Genomic DNA, 15,525 nt, shown 5'->3' with positions numbered 1-15,525 from the left:
GGGTACTAACTGTTAGGACACATGGAAGAACAAGACACAGACCTGTATGGTCCTTGCCCCAGAGGACTGTAGGGTCCACTGGGGACATTTAATCTCACACTTCTTTTGTACTATGGGATGTGTTACAGCTGGACCAAATAAGATGAGAGATAACAACTACTGATTCAGCAAGAAATAATCAGATGGATTTTTATGATGAAGAACTTGGCCTTGAAAGGAGAGACTAGCAGAAGCCTGGCATGTCTCTGTCCTAGAGGAACCAGTGTCACAGGCAGTTTATCAAAACAAGGTGTTGTTGCCAGAGGCCAGGGCACAGGTGTTGTCATGGTTAATTTTGTATGTCAACTGGATAGGGCCAGGTCCATATTAAATATTATTCCTGGGTATGTCTGTGAGGTTGTTTCTGAATGAGATTAGCATTTGAATTGGTGGAATCAGTAAGATAGGTTGCTTCGCAATGTGGATGAGCATCATCAATTCTTTGAGGGTCTGAATAGATCAGAAAAAGTGGAGGAAGGAGGAGCTTGCTGCTTTTGCTTCCTGCCTGCCTACCAAGTTGTGACATCAGTCTTCTCCTGCTCTTGGACTGGGACCTACAATCGTCAGTGCTCCTGGTTCTCACGACTTTGGACTCAGATTACAACTGCACCCCTGGCTTTCCCGGTTCTTCAGGTTATGGATGGCCAGTTGTGTGACTTAGCTTCCATAGCTATGGGAGCCAATTCCCATAATAAAACTTTTTACATGTTTATTTCCTATTGGTGCTGTTTCTCTGAAGAATTCCAATACAGGTGTCAAATGGAGAAGCAGCTCAGTTTTAAGAATTAGGCCATGGGACTTCCCTGGTGGTCCAATGGTTAAGACTTTGCCTTCCAGTGCGGAGGATGTGGGTTTGATCCCTGGTCAGAGAGCTAAGATCCTACATACCTTGAGGCCAAAAAAACCAAAGCATAAAGCAGAAGCAACATTATAACAAATTCATTAAAACTTTTAAAATGCTTCACATCAAAAAATCTTAAAACAAGGAAAAAGAATTAAGCCACTGATCAGAGCTGAGCTGCCTGCCATCCAAATGCTCATGGTATGGAAGTCAGGCTCCAAAGCCTCCCTAATTAAAGGCAGAAGTGGCCCAGAGGTTTGGGAGGGGCTGAGCGTTTACCTGGGTCCAGGAGTCTCCAGTAGGCCTGGTTGGGCAAGGATCAAGACAGGCCCTTATTCTCGTTGGCTGCATCCTGTTTGCAGGTGGCAGATGTACCAGACAAGACCTCGAAGGCCCTGTACCACACTTTCCCAGAAGTGGTCTGTATGGTACTGAAGGGAGAGTCTGAAGAAGAGATTCCCCCAGGGCTGTGACCTTGAGCTGCAGGAGGACTCCGTTGCTCTTCTGAAACATCCAGCAATGAAAGAGGGGCCCTTCCTTGAATGCCTGCTGCCTCTTTTTCTTTCTTCCATATTCCCTGCCATTTCTTGGGAGTGGAGAATGTGTAGGGAGTGTGTGTGCGTGCGTGCACGCACATGTGTACGCACCTCTTTGCCCATGCTTCCTGCTGGTCCACGTCTAATACTCTTCTTGTGGTGAGTTGACCTCAAGGCAGCGGCAGCCACAGCAACAGCAGGGACTGACATCCTTGAGAAACTCAGAAGATGTGTGAATTGTCCATTTCACACTGCTCTTTTAATGCTGACGCCCTCCCTGGTGATAATGAAACAGGAGGACAGGAATCCTGTGTTTTCTCTTCCTGCGACTTTCTAGGGCAGCAGGGTGCTATGCAGCCTTGTGAAAACTCTGGTCACCAAGTGAGAGCCGCCTGACCACGGTGCCGGATGCTTCCTGGTCCTCAGGGGAGTTTGTTCACAGCATCTTTCACCATTTGAGAGTGAGCCTATGTCTGTCTCCAGTCTTAACTGGGGCAAGGGAGCCTAGCACAATGCCTTTCCTGAGGTAACTGTCCAGCAAATATTTATTAATGATTGTGATGGTGATAAGTGCAAAGAGAATTGGAAATAGAGTGATGGTAGGATTCCATTGAGGCCTCCCCTACCCCCCACCTCCAGATTTGAACAGGAAAAGTTATACTAGTCTTTGGAGGTTTTGTCTTTATAGAGCATAACTGCCATCAAGGTCAATGTGTAATCTTGAGTCATTTTGCATCTTTGAAGTCTCCGTTCCTCTACTTCCTGGAGTTATCATGAGAATCAAATAAGATCAAATGTGCTTAGTAAAATTAACTCAATAAATATCAATGGTTATGATAATTTCATGGCATAGTGGTTGTGGACGTGGACGTGGATCATATGGTTAAGGGCGTGGACTCTGGGGCCAGACTGCCTGGATTTGAACGCTGACTCTGCGGCTTACATGACTGGTGATCTTGACCTATCTCTGTCTGTTTCTTCTTTTGTGAAATGTGGATACAGAATCTTACGACAATTGAATAAATTTTTGTAAAATGCTTGGAGTAGTTCTTGGCATGTGATAACTGCTGCCTAAATGTTCATGTCATAAACACATGAAATTAGGTATTGTACCATAAATATGTGGAGAAAATCTCCCGACAATGAGACAAACAGTAAAATCCAACCTTTCCTAAATTGCCCCTTTCGGATGATTTCTGTATTGGCCAACTTTACACACACAACAAAAACTTCACGTCTCAGAGGCTTACAGAAACAAAAGTAATTTCTTGCTCACGTTTTAGGTGAGCTGCTGTGGGTCCGTGGATCTCTTCCCATAGCTCTGGGACCCAGATTGGAAGAGCAGTCCCCGTGTGGGACCTGGCCCCACTTTTGACAGAGGGGAACAGCAGGTCACCTGAGCAAAGCTCTGCGATTACATTGAAAACCTCTGTTAGGCTGTGACGTGGTCAAGCCTGGGCAAGTCATGCGGCAGTGGGCTTGAACGCACCGTTTCCTCTCTGGGAAGGATCTAGTGTGTAATTGTAAACAGTGTAGCTAGCTACTGTGAGAGCCAAAGCAGTGAGGAGATATGGTACCAGTTTATGTGAGGAACACTTGAAAGCATTTCCATGAGTTCATAGAGATACTTGTCCTTTTTTTTCTTCTTGTCGTGATACAGCTGATTGAATTGTTATCCTATAATTTATTTAACTTGTCCTCTGTTGGTGAACAGAATAGTCATGCTTTTACAAACAATGCTGAAATAAATAACCTGGGCCCAGGTCATTTTGCATGCGGCACTCAACGCTGGATGTGAAGGACCAAAGATTTATGTTATGTTTTGTCAACTTGTTCTATCAGGGATTAGGAGAACAGAATTAAAACCTTCAGCCGCTGGCAGGGTTTTGTTTATTTTTTTTCTGTATGTCAAGATAATTTCTGCTTTAGGAATATTGCTACTATGTAATCAGGTATATAAATATTCATAACTGATATCTTAATTGTGAATTGTTCCCTTCAGCATTATAAAATGCCCTTCTTTGCATCATTTAATGCTTTTTGGCCTCAATTCCGCTTTGCCTAATATTAATATCATAAACTCTGCTTTCTTTTTGTTTGCATTTGTGCCTGCTATGCCTTGTCCAGTCTTTTATTTTCTAAAATCATTTTGTTTCACTCTGTCTCTTTACAACACAGAGTGTGGATTTTCTTCTTGTTCTGATTTGAAAAACTCTTAATAATGATGAAGGCTCATTTACGTACTGATGTGTATGCTTGGGTTTAGTTTTTCGTATGATTTTATGTGTACTCTTTTTATAATTGCTTCTGTGATCATTTATAGAACCATCTACTTGGTGATCTTTGCTGTGTGTGTGTGTGTGTGTGTGTGTGTGTGGTGCTGATAATTTTGTTCTAGTTGCTATCTTCATAAATTAATTATAGCTTTATAAAATTGTCATAGTCCCCATTTATTCACATAGTATCAGATGGTTTCCTAGTATGAACAGTTATAAACTTAATGTGTTTCCTGTTGTTTTGCCCTTCCTTCCTTCTCCCTAGTTTCGCACATTTCATTAGTAACATTATTTTGCTTGCAGCTTACATTTGAACTTTCAGTGAAACTTTAGTACTTCTCATACAAGTAACCTCGGTTACTTGATCTGTCTGCTTTTCTAAAAAAAACTTATTTGGCTGCACTGGGTCTTAATTGCAGCATGCAGAATCTTTCATTGCGGCAGGCAGGATCTAGTTCCCTGACCAGGGATCGAACCCAAGTCCCCTGCATTGAGAATGTGGAGTCTTAGCCACTGGACCACCAGGGAGGTCCCTGTCTGCTTTAAATCTTGAAATAATATTCTCTGACTCTTCCTGGTTACAGATGAGGCAAGTGGCAGAATTACTGTATCTCTTTCCTTTTTATCTTACCTTATCCATTAAAAAATTTTTGTTGGTGCTCATTTCTAGATTGTCAGGTTATATAACACATTCTCCTCCATCATCCAAACCTATATTTGTATTTCATTTTTTGCTCTAAGGTGCGCATATTTAAGACTCACGGCCAATTCCTTTGCACTAGAACCCAAGGCATTTCTCGCACTGCTGTGGTTTATCTTCTGGAAGTTGCCTCAGGAAGGGCTGTGGAATAATGTTCCTTGAGTTTTTGCAGGTTCAGAACTGTTTGTTCATAGTCATTATTCTTGGAGGATGATTTGGATAAATATAAAATTCTTGGCTCAGATGTTGAATCCTTGAGGACTTAGGCATTTCTCCAGTGTCTTGAAGTGTTGAATGTGGAGAAATCTGAAGTCAGCCTGATCTTTCTCTCTTGTAATTGAACTTTGAAATTCCGGATCAAAAGATTCTTTAGAGTCCAGCAACTTTGTCAGGTGATGTCTCAGAGTTGACTATTCTGGGTCAGTTTTCCTGACCATGATAGGCCCTTTCAACACGTAGAATCAAGCCTTTCATTTCAGGTTTGTTGAATTGTATTGTTAAGAATTTGTTTGTTTTCATTGTTCTGGTTCGTTTTATTTCTTATATCTTAAGGGAGTCTAGTATTAGATCTCCTTTGCCTGTCTTTCACATCTTTAATTTTATCTCTCCTGTTCTGAAGCTCCTTGTTGCATTTTGTGTCCTTTTATTCAAGTTTCTGTACCTGCCTCTGTATTCCTCGTGCTGTTTTCTTCAATGTCTGTTATACCTTTTGCAACTTCATGTTTTGCTTTCATTTCTGTGATGTTTACTTTATTTATTTCTACTTCTTTCCAAAGTTTGCCAGCTACATTTCATTGTGAAATTTTGAAATGAATAATTTTCTGCTTTTTGTCCATACTTTCTCTTTCTTTTTATTTCTTTTTTTGGCCATGTTGTACAGCTTGTGGGATCTTAGCTCCCCAACCAGGAATTGAACCTGTACCCTTGGCAATGAAAGCACAGAGTCTTAACCACTGGATCACCAGGGAATTCCCCCATATTTTTTTTTTTTGTAGACTCCCTGCATTGGAGCTGAACTAGTTATCTATGCTATTATTATTGTTGTTATCCACCTATAACCTATATGATGTATATGTTTTTAAACCTCATATCCAAATTCTTTTTTTTTTAATTTTTAAAATTGAAGTGTAGTTGATTTACAATCACAAGTTGATCTACACGGGGATGACAGAGGATGAGATGGTTGGATGGCATCACCGACTCAATGGACATGAGTTTGAGTAAACTCCGGGAGTTGGTGATGGACAGGGAGGCCTGGCCTGCTGCAGTCCATGAGGTTGCAAAGAGTTGCACATGACTGAGCGAATGAACTGAACTGAACTGATTTACAACGTTCTGTTTGTTTCTGAGAGTGATTGAGATATAAATATATGTATAGATATACATATATATTCTTTTTCATTATGGTTTATTAGAGGATATTGAACATAGTTTTCTGTGCTATACAATAGGGAAGGACCTTGTTTATCATTTTATATAGTGTGTATCTGCTACTTTTTGAATTATAGTTTTCTAAGGACATATTCCCAGAAGTAGGATGGCTGGATCATATGCAAACCCTATTTTCAGTTTTTTAATGAAACTCCATACTGTTTTCCATAGTGGTTTCACTAATTTACATTCATAGCAATAGTGTAAGAGGGTTCCCTTTTCTCCACACCCTTTCCAGGCTTTGTTATTTGTAGACTTTTTAAATGATGACCATTCTCATTGCTGTGAGGTGATACCGCATTATAGTTTTGATTTGCATTTTTATAATAATTAAAAATGTTGAAATCTTTTTATGTGCCTCTTGGCCATCTGTGTGTCTTCTTTAGAGAAGTGTCTAGTTACGCCTTCTGCCCATTTTTTTTTTTTTTTTTGGATTGAGTTGTTTGTTGTTTTGTTATTGAGTTGTAGGAGCTGTTTGTATATGTTGGAAATTAAGCCCTTGTCGGTTGCATGGTTTGTGAATATTCTGTCAGCCAAGTATATGATATTATATACATGATTACTTTTAATACTATTATTATTCTTATTCCAGCAATGAATAATGATGATGATAATACCACTGTTGCTGTTGTTCATAACAGAATGAGTTGGGTCTTCTGAACCAGCTCATTGCTGGGAGATCCTGTGCGGGGAGGGGCCCAGGCAGCCTTGGATCCTTTCTCTTCTGCTCCATGGAGGTAAACAGCTGCTGTGATGCAGCTCTGCCTGTGATTCTCTGCACCCTGCCTCCTCCCTGCCACTGGGAGCCAACAGGGCCCACAGGGTTCAAGTCCCCTGTTCTGTCTGCTTAGTCCCTGTAACCATGAGACGAGCCTTAACCTTCAGGCCATGTCATGTAGGTGGCACTTTGTGAAGTTTATCCCCACTGGACTCTCCTGCCTCCTTTACTTCTTCTACTCTTCGCTTCCCCTAATTGAATCTCAGTCCAATCCCTCAGGGACCCCTTACATGTACTTTGGAATCCAGATTATATTTGTCTCCAAATTCTGTGGACACCACAGTTTGTGTAGTATATTCTTCTATTTTTGCTTTTGCATGATTTCTCGGGGAAAAGGAGTAAAATGAGGAGAAGCCTACTTATTTATGTGGCTGTATTCAGACCAGAAGTCTTGCTTCTGAAACCAACCTGAAATCCATGTACTATTGATATCCTTTTGTAGCCCCTTCCTATGACTTAATTTAAAGCCTGGAGTGCTTGGTTGTAAGTAGAGAAAGTTGCTTTATGAAATAGTGTTTTCTCTCAGCAAGGGACAAAGAATACTGGGAACAGTGTTATTCTTCATGATGATGGCACGTTTAGTATCTACCAATTCTGGATTCCTCTCTCAGGAATCGAGAAATGATGTTTTTACAAAGCAACGATCATTTTCTCCTGCCAGCTCTCAGAGTGGTTGTCCTGTTTATTGATTTCTGATCCAAAGTTGGAGAGTGAGTTCTGGCACCTGCTGGTGACGTCAGAACAGCTCTGGGTTCAGGACAAAGGATGCGCACATATACAGCTGGTGGAAGTGTAAATTGGTACGAGATTTCTGGAGGGACTCTGGCAGTCTATATCAAGAGACTGAAAAAAAAAATGATACCCTTTCACCCAGTAAGTCTATTTTTAGGAATTCAGCTTATAGATATAATCAGAGACTTAGTCAGAAATCAATGTCCCAAAATAATTACAAAAAGTTGGAGACTGCTTAAGTGTTCAAGGGTGCTAGTTAAACTGTGGTGCATTCATATGGATGGAGTAGAAATCATTCATTAAAATAATCTTTCTGTTAACATTTCAGTGATGTGGGAAAATGTTTATGGCACTATGTTAAGACAGGATGTAAAAATCTATAAACCGTGTGATCTTAGTTACGTAAAATATGCAAAGAAAACAGCTGGAAAGAAATAAGCATTAATAATGATGATTTCTAGTTATGAGACTATTAGTTTCAGGTATAGGCTTAGAGTTCTTTTAGTCCTTTCTGCAAACTTTACCTCCTTTGACCCTTGTGGCTACCCTGTGGAATAGGTTAGAGCAGTCAGTATTCCATCTTATGAGTGAGATCAGTTAGCAAGCACTGTGTCCCCTCTTTGGTGACTATTCTAGTGTAGACAGAGTCAAGTTTCTCTAGTTCCAGTCTTTGATCTCTTCTTGCTGACCGAAGTGCACGACAACTTTAGCCTTCTCAACTTCTCTCTTCTGACAACCATTTATTGCAAGACAACTCATTTATTTACTAGGGGTGATATTTCACCACCTGCTTCTCTTGGAGGTTTTACCAGGATGTCACATTGCTTAAAACTAGACCTTCTATGTTTGACTTCTTCATTGAGATTTTATGGCTCTGGTGGGCTATTTCCAACTAAAAAATATTGCAGCTATTCTTTTTGGCATTGAATTTTAGGGTCTCTGTCTCCAATTTATCTTAGGGTTGGAGCAGACCCAGAACTGTTTTCTGAGAAAAATCTTGGTGCTGTATGGGGCTACTCACTCAGTTCACCTCAAGCTTGTATCCTGGTTGGGCTCCTTAATTTATAGGCAAGGATGTCAAACACGATCTTTGCTCTACTGGCTGTTAAAGCACAAAGATCAGCTCTTAATCAGCAGTATGGAGTGTCTGTCCTCCAGGTCCTTGTTGGAGGGCAAAACCCTGAATTCTTTGCTACCTAATTTGTAACCAATACTCAGCAAAACTCTAGTCTTCAGAAATGCAAATCAAAACCACAATGAGGTACCATTTCACACCTGTCAGAATGGCTGCTATCCAAAAGTCTACAAGCAATAAATGCTGGAGAGGGTGTGGAGAAAAGGGAACCCTCTTACACTGTTGGTGGGAATGCAAACTAGTACAGCCACTATGGAGAACAGTGTGGAGATTCCTCAAAAAGCTGGAAACAGAACTGCCATATGACCCAGCAATCCCACTGCTGGGCATACACACTGAGGAAACCAGACTTGAAAGAGACACACGTACACCAATGTTCATTGCAGCACTGTTTATAATAGCCAGGACATGGAAGCAGCTTAGATGCCCATCAGCAGATGAATGGATAAGGCAGCTGTGGTACATATACACAATGGAATATTACTCAGCCATTAAAAAGAATACATTCGAATCAGTTCTAATGAGGTGGATGAAACTGGAGCCTATTATACGGAGTGAAGTAAGCCAGAAAGAAAAACACCAATACAGAATACTAACACATATATATGGTATTTAGTTTATCGGTAAAGATAACCCTGTATGCGAGACATCAAGAGACACAGATAAATAGAACAGTATTATGGACTCTATGGGAGAGGGCGAGGGCGGGAGGATATGGGAGAACGGCACTGAAGCATGTAAATTATCATATGTGAAATGAATCGCCAGTCCAGGTTCAATGCATAATACAGGGTGCTCGGAGCTGGTGCACCGGGATGACCCAGAGGGATGGGATGGGGAGGGAGGTGGGAGGGGGGTTCTGGAAGGGGAAAACATGTACACCCATGGTGGATTCATGTCAATGTATGGCAAAACAAATACAATATTGTAAAGTTAAAAAATAGATAAATAAACTAGAATGCAATAATAAGAATAAAAAAAACTCTGGTCTACTCTGACTGCCTATCTATCCTTTATTGCCACTTATGTATAATATCTTTCTCTCCTTCTAGAATCGAACTTAAAATTTTAATATATTCATTAATTCAGTCAACAGACAGGCATAGAGCCTGACTAGGTATTAGGACTAGGTACTAGTCTGGGCATTGGGAATATAGCAGTGAACAAGACAAAGCCCCTACTCTCAAGGAATGTATATCCTATTTGGTGGAGACAGATAGACATTGAACAGATAAATACGTAAAGATATGGTATGTCAGATGATGATAAATGTTATAGAGAAAATTAAAGCAATTTAAAAGAAATAAAGTGAAATGGGCTGTGTGTGTGTATGTGTGTGTGTGAGAGAGAGTGTGTGTGTATCACACAATTTCATGTAAGTAAGTTTGGGAAATCTTCATAGTAATATAACGTCTGGATAGAGACCTGAAAGAAGTAAAAATGTGAGGCATTTACTTAGAAGAGCATTCTAGGAGGATGGTGTGGTGGACACTGAGGTCTTTAAACTTAAGTAGCCTTCTCGTGTTTGGTCAACAATAAGTAGACCAATATGGCTGGAACAGAGAGAGGGGGAGGTGGAAAGAGTTGAAATCAAAGAAATAATGGTAGTGCAGGAAAGGGTGCTGGGTTTAGGATAGGTAGCCTGTAGGTGTATTAGGTAGGGTTCTCCAGAACCTAGTGACTACATATGTATGTGTGTGTGCTAAGTCACTTCAGTCATGTCCGACTCTTTACAACCCCGTGGACTGTAGCCTGCCAGGCTCCTCTGTTCATGGGATTCTCCAGGCGAGAATCCTAGAGTGGGTTGTCATTCTGCTCTCCAGGGACTCTTCCCGACCCAGGGATCGAACCCGCATCTCCTGCGGTTCCTGAATTGCAAGTAGATTCTTTACTGCTGAGCCATTGGGGAAGCACCCATATGTGTAGTATGTTATTATATATAACATTATGTAATTAAGAGAAATATGAAGAATTGGCTCACACAATGATTGAGGCTGAGAAGCCCTATGACCTGCCCTCTACAATCTGGAAACCCAGGAAAGCCCATGGTGCAGGCTTCCAGTTTGAAAGCCAGCAGGTTTGAGACCCCCAAGAAGAGCTAGTGTTTCAGTTTGAGCCTGAAAGAGAAGACCAGTGACCCAGTTCACATCAGCCAAGCAGGAGGCGTTCCCTCTTCCTCAGTCTTTTTCTTCCATTTGAGTCTTCAACTAATTGCATGAGTCCTACCCACATTAAGGAGGGCAGTCTGCTTTACTCAGTCTACAGATTTCAATGTTAATCTCACCCAGAAACACCCTCACAGACACAGCCAGAGTAGTGTTTGATCAAATGCGTGGGCACCCTGTGGCCCAGTTAAGTTGACACATAAAATTAACCATCACTCTTGGTGATAGTGGGGCAGTCCTGGTGGCTCAGCAGTAAAGAATCTGCCTGCAATGCAGGAGTCACAGGGGTCGTGGGTTCGATCCCTGAGTCGGGAAGATCCCCTGGAGGAGGGCGTGGCTACCCACTCCAGTATTCTTGCCTAGAAAATCCCCATGGATAGAGGAGCCTGGTGGGCTACAGTCCATAGGGTTGCAGAGAGTCAGACACTGCTGAAGTGACTTAGCATGCACGCACACACATAGCGATAGCAATTCTGGCTTTTGCTTGTAGAGAGATGGGGAGCCACTGGAGATGTTTGAACAGGAGACTGACATGAGCTGACTTAAATTCTAGCAGGACTGCTGCTGTGTTAAGAACAGCCTGGGGCAGGCAGGAAGGAGAAGGGCAAGAGTGAGGGCAGAGAGAAGAGTTAGGAGGCAACTGAAACAGTCTAAAGGAGAAATGAGAGTGGATTGGACTAACATGGTATTGGCGGAAATGTGAAAGGGCTGTTTCTAGATATATTTTTAAGATAGAGCTTCTGGGGACGCATAGGACTTTGTACTGTTGTGACAGCACCTTTCATTTTTGACTGAAATTATTTACTAGTGTGTCTCCTGCATTGGTTACTATTTTATTAATCTTTGTGAAAATAGCAACATGGTAATCATGTCTAACATCTATTGAGCTGTACTCTGTGTCAGGGGCTGAGCACATCTCATCTTTGATTCTCACATCAACCCTATGAACTTACTTTTTTTGAAATTACTTTATTTATGTATTTATTTTCCACCGTGCTGGGTCTTGATTTCTGTGCGTGGGCTTTCTCTAGTTGTGGTGAGTGGGGGCCACTCTCTAGTTGAGGTGCATGGGTTTCTCTTTGTGGTGGCTTCTCCTGTTGTGGAGCATGGGCTATCGGGTGCATGGGCTTCGATAGTTGTGGCGCACTAGCTTAGTTGCTCTGAGACATGTGAGATCTTTGCAGACCAGGGATCGAACTCTCATCTCCTGTGTTGGCAGGCAGACTCTTCACCACTGAACCACCCAGGACTTATTTACCCTATTTTATATAGGGTAATCATCAAGTCTGAAAATATGGATACTATCATTTATCTTTGAACAAGTTCAACATGTCCTTGACGACATTTTGTATAGGAATACACTATTATTTATGTTCTGACAGGTTAAAGAGATCCTTGGTACCATTATTTATATTTGTCTTGGTCTCCTGACTTACGGACACCCTGTAAATGAGGTTTAGAAACTTAGACAAGATCCCATGCCAGTCAGTGCCTAGCACTATGTTTAGTACCTCACAGGTATTAATAAGCAATATTCATCCTCACAGATTTCTGAGGGCTTCCCAGGTGGTGCTAGTGGTAAAAAAAATCCACCTGCCAAGGCAGGAGACATAAGAGGCGTGGGTTCCATCCCTGGATTGGGAAGATCCCCTGGAGGAGGGCATGACAACCTACTCCAGTATTCTTGCCTGAAGAATTGCATGGATAGAGGAGAGTGATGGGCTACAGTCCATAGGGTCACAAAGAGTCAGACACAACTAAAGCGACATAGCAGGCACACATGCAGAGTGTGCCAAGCACATGGAGGTTTGGAGACACAGCATTGAAAGACAGTCTGTGTTGCTTCGCCCATGAAACTTGTGTTCTAAGGGAATGGCATACTTAGGAGTCAGCGAGTAACCTATTTTGGTGTGAGCGGAGAAATAGAAAAAGGCCCGGAGTGGTGAGTAGGTGCAAGATAGTTGAGAACCTCATAAGCTCAGGTGAGGAGCTTTATTCAAACAGGAGGCAATGCCGCTAGTTAGGACAGACAATGAGATGCCTGGGTGTGACAGAGGGCTCTGTTTTCTCAGCTCATCTGCTGTTTCTTCCCTTCATTCCCATTTTCCTACAGTGCAGTTACAGAAAAGTACTGGCTGAACTAAGTCTTCCCTAGTGGCTCAGTGGTAAAAAATATGCCAGTAATGCAGGAGTTCAGTTCAGTACAGTTCAGTCGCTCAGTCATGTCCGACTCCTTGTGACCCCATGAATCTCAGCACACCAGGTCTCCCTGTCCATCACCAACTCCCAGAGTCCACACAAACCATATCCATTGAGTTGGTGATGCCATCCAACCATCTCATCCTCTGTTGTCCCCTTCTTCTCCTGCCCTCAATCTTTCCCAGCATCAGGGTCCTTTCCAATGAGTCAGCTCTTCCCATCAGGTGGCCAAAGTATTGGAGTTTCAGCTTCAACATCAGTCCTTACAATGAACACCCAAGACTGATCTCCTTTAGGATGGACTGGTTGGATCTCCTTGCAGTCCAAGGGACTCTCAAGAGTCTTCTCCAACACCACAGTTCAAAAGCATCAATTCTTTGGCACTCAGCTTTCTTTACAGTCCAACTCTCACATCCATACATGACCACTGGAAAAACCATAGCCCTGAGTAGACGGACCTTTGTTGGCAAGTAATATCTCTGCTTTTTAATATGCTGTCTAGGCTGGTCATAACTTTCCTTCCAAGGAGTAAGCGTCTTTTAATTTCATGGCTGCAATCGCCATCAGCAGTGATTTTGGAGCCCAGAAAATTAAAGTCAGCCACTGTTTCCCCATCTATTTGCCATGAAGTGATGGGACCAGATGCCATGATCTTACTTTTCTGAACATTGAGCTATAAGCCAACTTTTTCGCTCTCCTCTTTCACTTTGATCAAGAGGCTCTTTAGTTCTTCTTCACTTTCTGCCATAAGGGTGGTGTCATCTGCATATCTGAGGTTATTGATATTTCTCCTGGCAATCTTGATTCCAGCTTGTGCTTCATCCAGCCCAGCGTTTCTCATGATGTACTCTGCCTATAAGTTAAATAAGCAGGGTGACACTATACAGCCTTGATGTACTCCTTTTCCTATTTGGAACCAGTCTGTTGTTCCATGTCCAGTTCTAACTGTTGCTTCCTGACCTGCATACAGATTTCTCGGGAGGCAGGTCAGGTGGTCTGGTATTCCCATCTCTTTCAGAATTTTCCACAGTTTATTGTGATCCTCACAGTCAAAGGCTTTGGCATAGTCAGTAAAGCAGAAGTAGATGTTTTTCTGGAACTCTCGTGCTATTTCGATGATCCAGCAGATGTTGGCAATTTGATCTCTGATTCCTCTGCCTTTTCTAAAACAGCTTGAACATCTGGAAGTTCACGGTTCACGTATTGCTGAAGCCTGGCTTGGAGAATTTTAAGCATTACTTTACTAGCATGTGAGATGAGTGCAATTGTGCAGTAGTTTGAGCATTCTTTGGCTTTGCCTTTCTTTGGGATTGGAATGAAAACTGACCTTTTCCAGTCCTGTGGCCACTGCTGAGTTTTCCAAATTTGCTGACATATTGAGTGCAGCACTTTCATAGCATCATCTTTCAGGATTTGAAATAGTTCAACTGGCATTCCATCACCTCCACTAGCTTTGGTCGTAGTGATGCTTTCTATGTGGGATGTGAGAGTTGGACGGTGAAGAAAGCTGAGCGCTGAAGAATTGATGCTTTTGAACTGTGGTATCGGAGAAGACTCTTGAGAGTCCCTTGGACTGCGAGGAGATCCAACCAGTCCATCCTAAAGGAGGTCATTCCTGGGTGTTCACTGTAAGGACTGATGTTGAAGCTGAAACTCCAATACTTTGGCTACCTCATGCGAAGAGTTGACTCATTGGAAAAGACCCTAATTCTGGGAAGGATTGGGGGCAGGAGGAGAAGGGGACGACAGAGGATAAGATGGTTGGATGGCATTACTGACTCAATGGACAGGGGTTTGGGTAAACTCCGGGAGTTGGTGATGGACAGGGAGGTCTGGCATGCTGCGATTCATGGGGTTGCAAAGAGTTGGACACGACTGAGCGACTGAACTGAACTGAACTGAACTGATGCTTTCTAAGGCCTACTTGACTTCACATTCCAGGATGTCTGGCTCTAGGTGAGTGATCACACCATTGTGATTATCTGGTTGTAAAGATCTTTTTTGCCCAGTTCTATGTATTCTTTCCACCTCTTCTTAATATCTTCTGCTTCTGTTAGGTCCCTACCATTTCTGTCCTTTATTGAGCCCATCTTTGCATAAAATGTTCCCTTGGTATCTCTAATTTTCTTGAAGAGATCTCTAGTCTTTCCCATTCTATAGTTTCCCTCTATTTCTTTGCATTGATTGCTGAGGAATGTGAAGTCAACGCAGGAGACACAGATTTAATCTCTGGGTTGGGAAGATCCCCTGGAGGAGGGGGTGGCAACCCACTCTAGCATTCTTTCTTGGAGAATCCCATGAACAGAGGAGCCTGGCTGGCTACAGTTCATGGAGTTGCAAAGAGTTGGACATGACTGAAGTGACTGAGCATGCATGCACTCACTGGCCGGACTAAAATTCCTACCCCTTTTACTTGATGCTTGGCCAACAGGACACCTTCTTAAGTGACAGAGCAGCAAGGGAAGTCATCCCGGAGCTGGGAGAATACGTTGTCTCTGCTGCTGCCATTTAGAGGAGAGATTCAAGGGCAAGCAGCTGTGGTTTGTGTCAGCATACGGCTGGGCCTGGTATGGCCAAGATTTCAGCCGAGTGCCCTTAATGAGCCAGCAGCTGCTTCCGCCACTGCCTCACTGGCCTTGCCCATCGCCTGGCCTGCCCCACTGCCTCCATAGCAGTCTGTTCCTCAGGCAGAG

The 15,525-nt window shown here is 42.6% G+C and overlaps 1 long non-coding RNA gene across 7 annotated transcripts in view; it reads left to right on the top strand.

Annotated features, from left to right (window-relative positions):
- Positions 1–15,525, top strand: part of LOC145532588 (uncharacterized) — a 623,961-nt gene that overhangs the window by 115,219 nt on the left and 493,217 nt on the right. The window lies entirely within an intron of this gene.

The sequence above is a fragment of the Giraffa tippelskirchi genome, chromosome 13 (genome assembly GCF_054371585.1).
Source record: "Giraffa tippelskirchi isolate mGirTip1 chromosome 13, T2T-mGirTip1v1.2.pri, whole genome shotgun sequence".
In the NCBI taxonomy this organism is placed as follows: Eukaryota; Metazoa; Chordata; class Mammalia; order Artiodactyla; family Giraffidae; genus Giraffa; species Giraffa tippelskirchi.
Note: the sequence above shows the minus strand (reverse complement) of the source record. Positions and strands in the feature narration are given on the sequence as shown.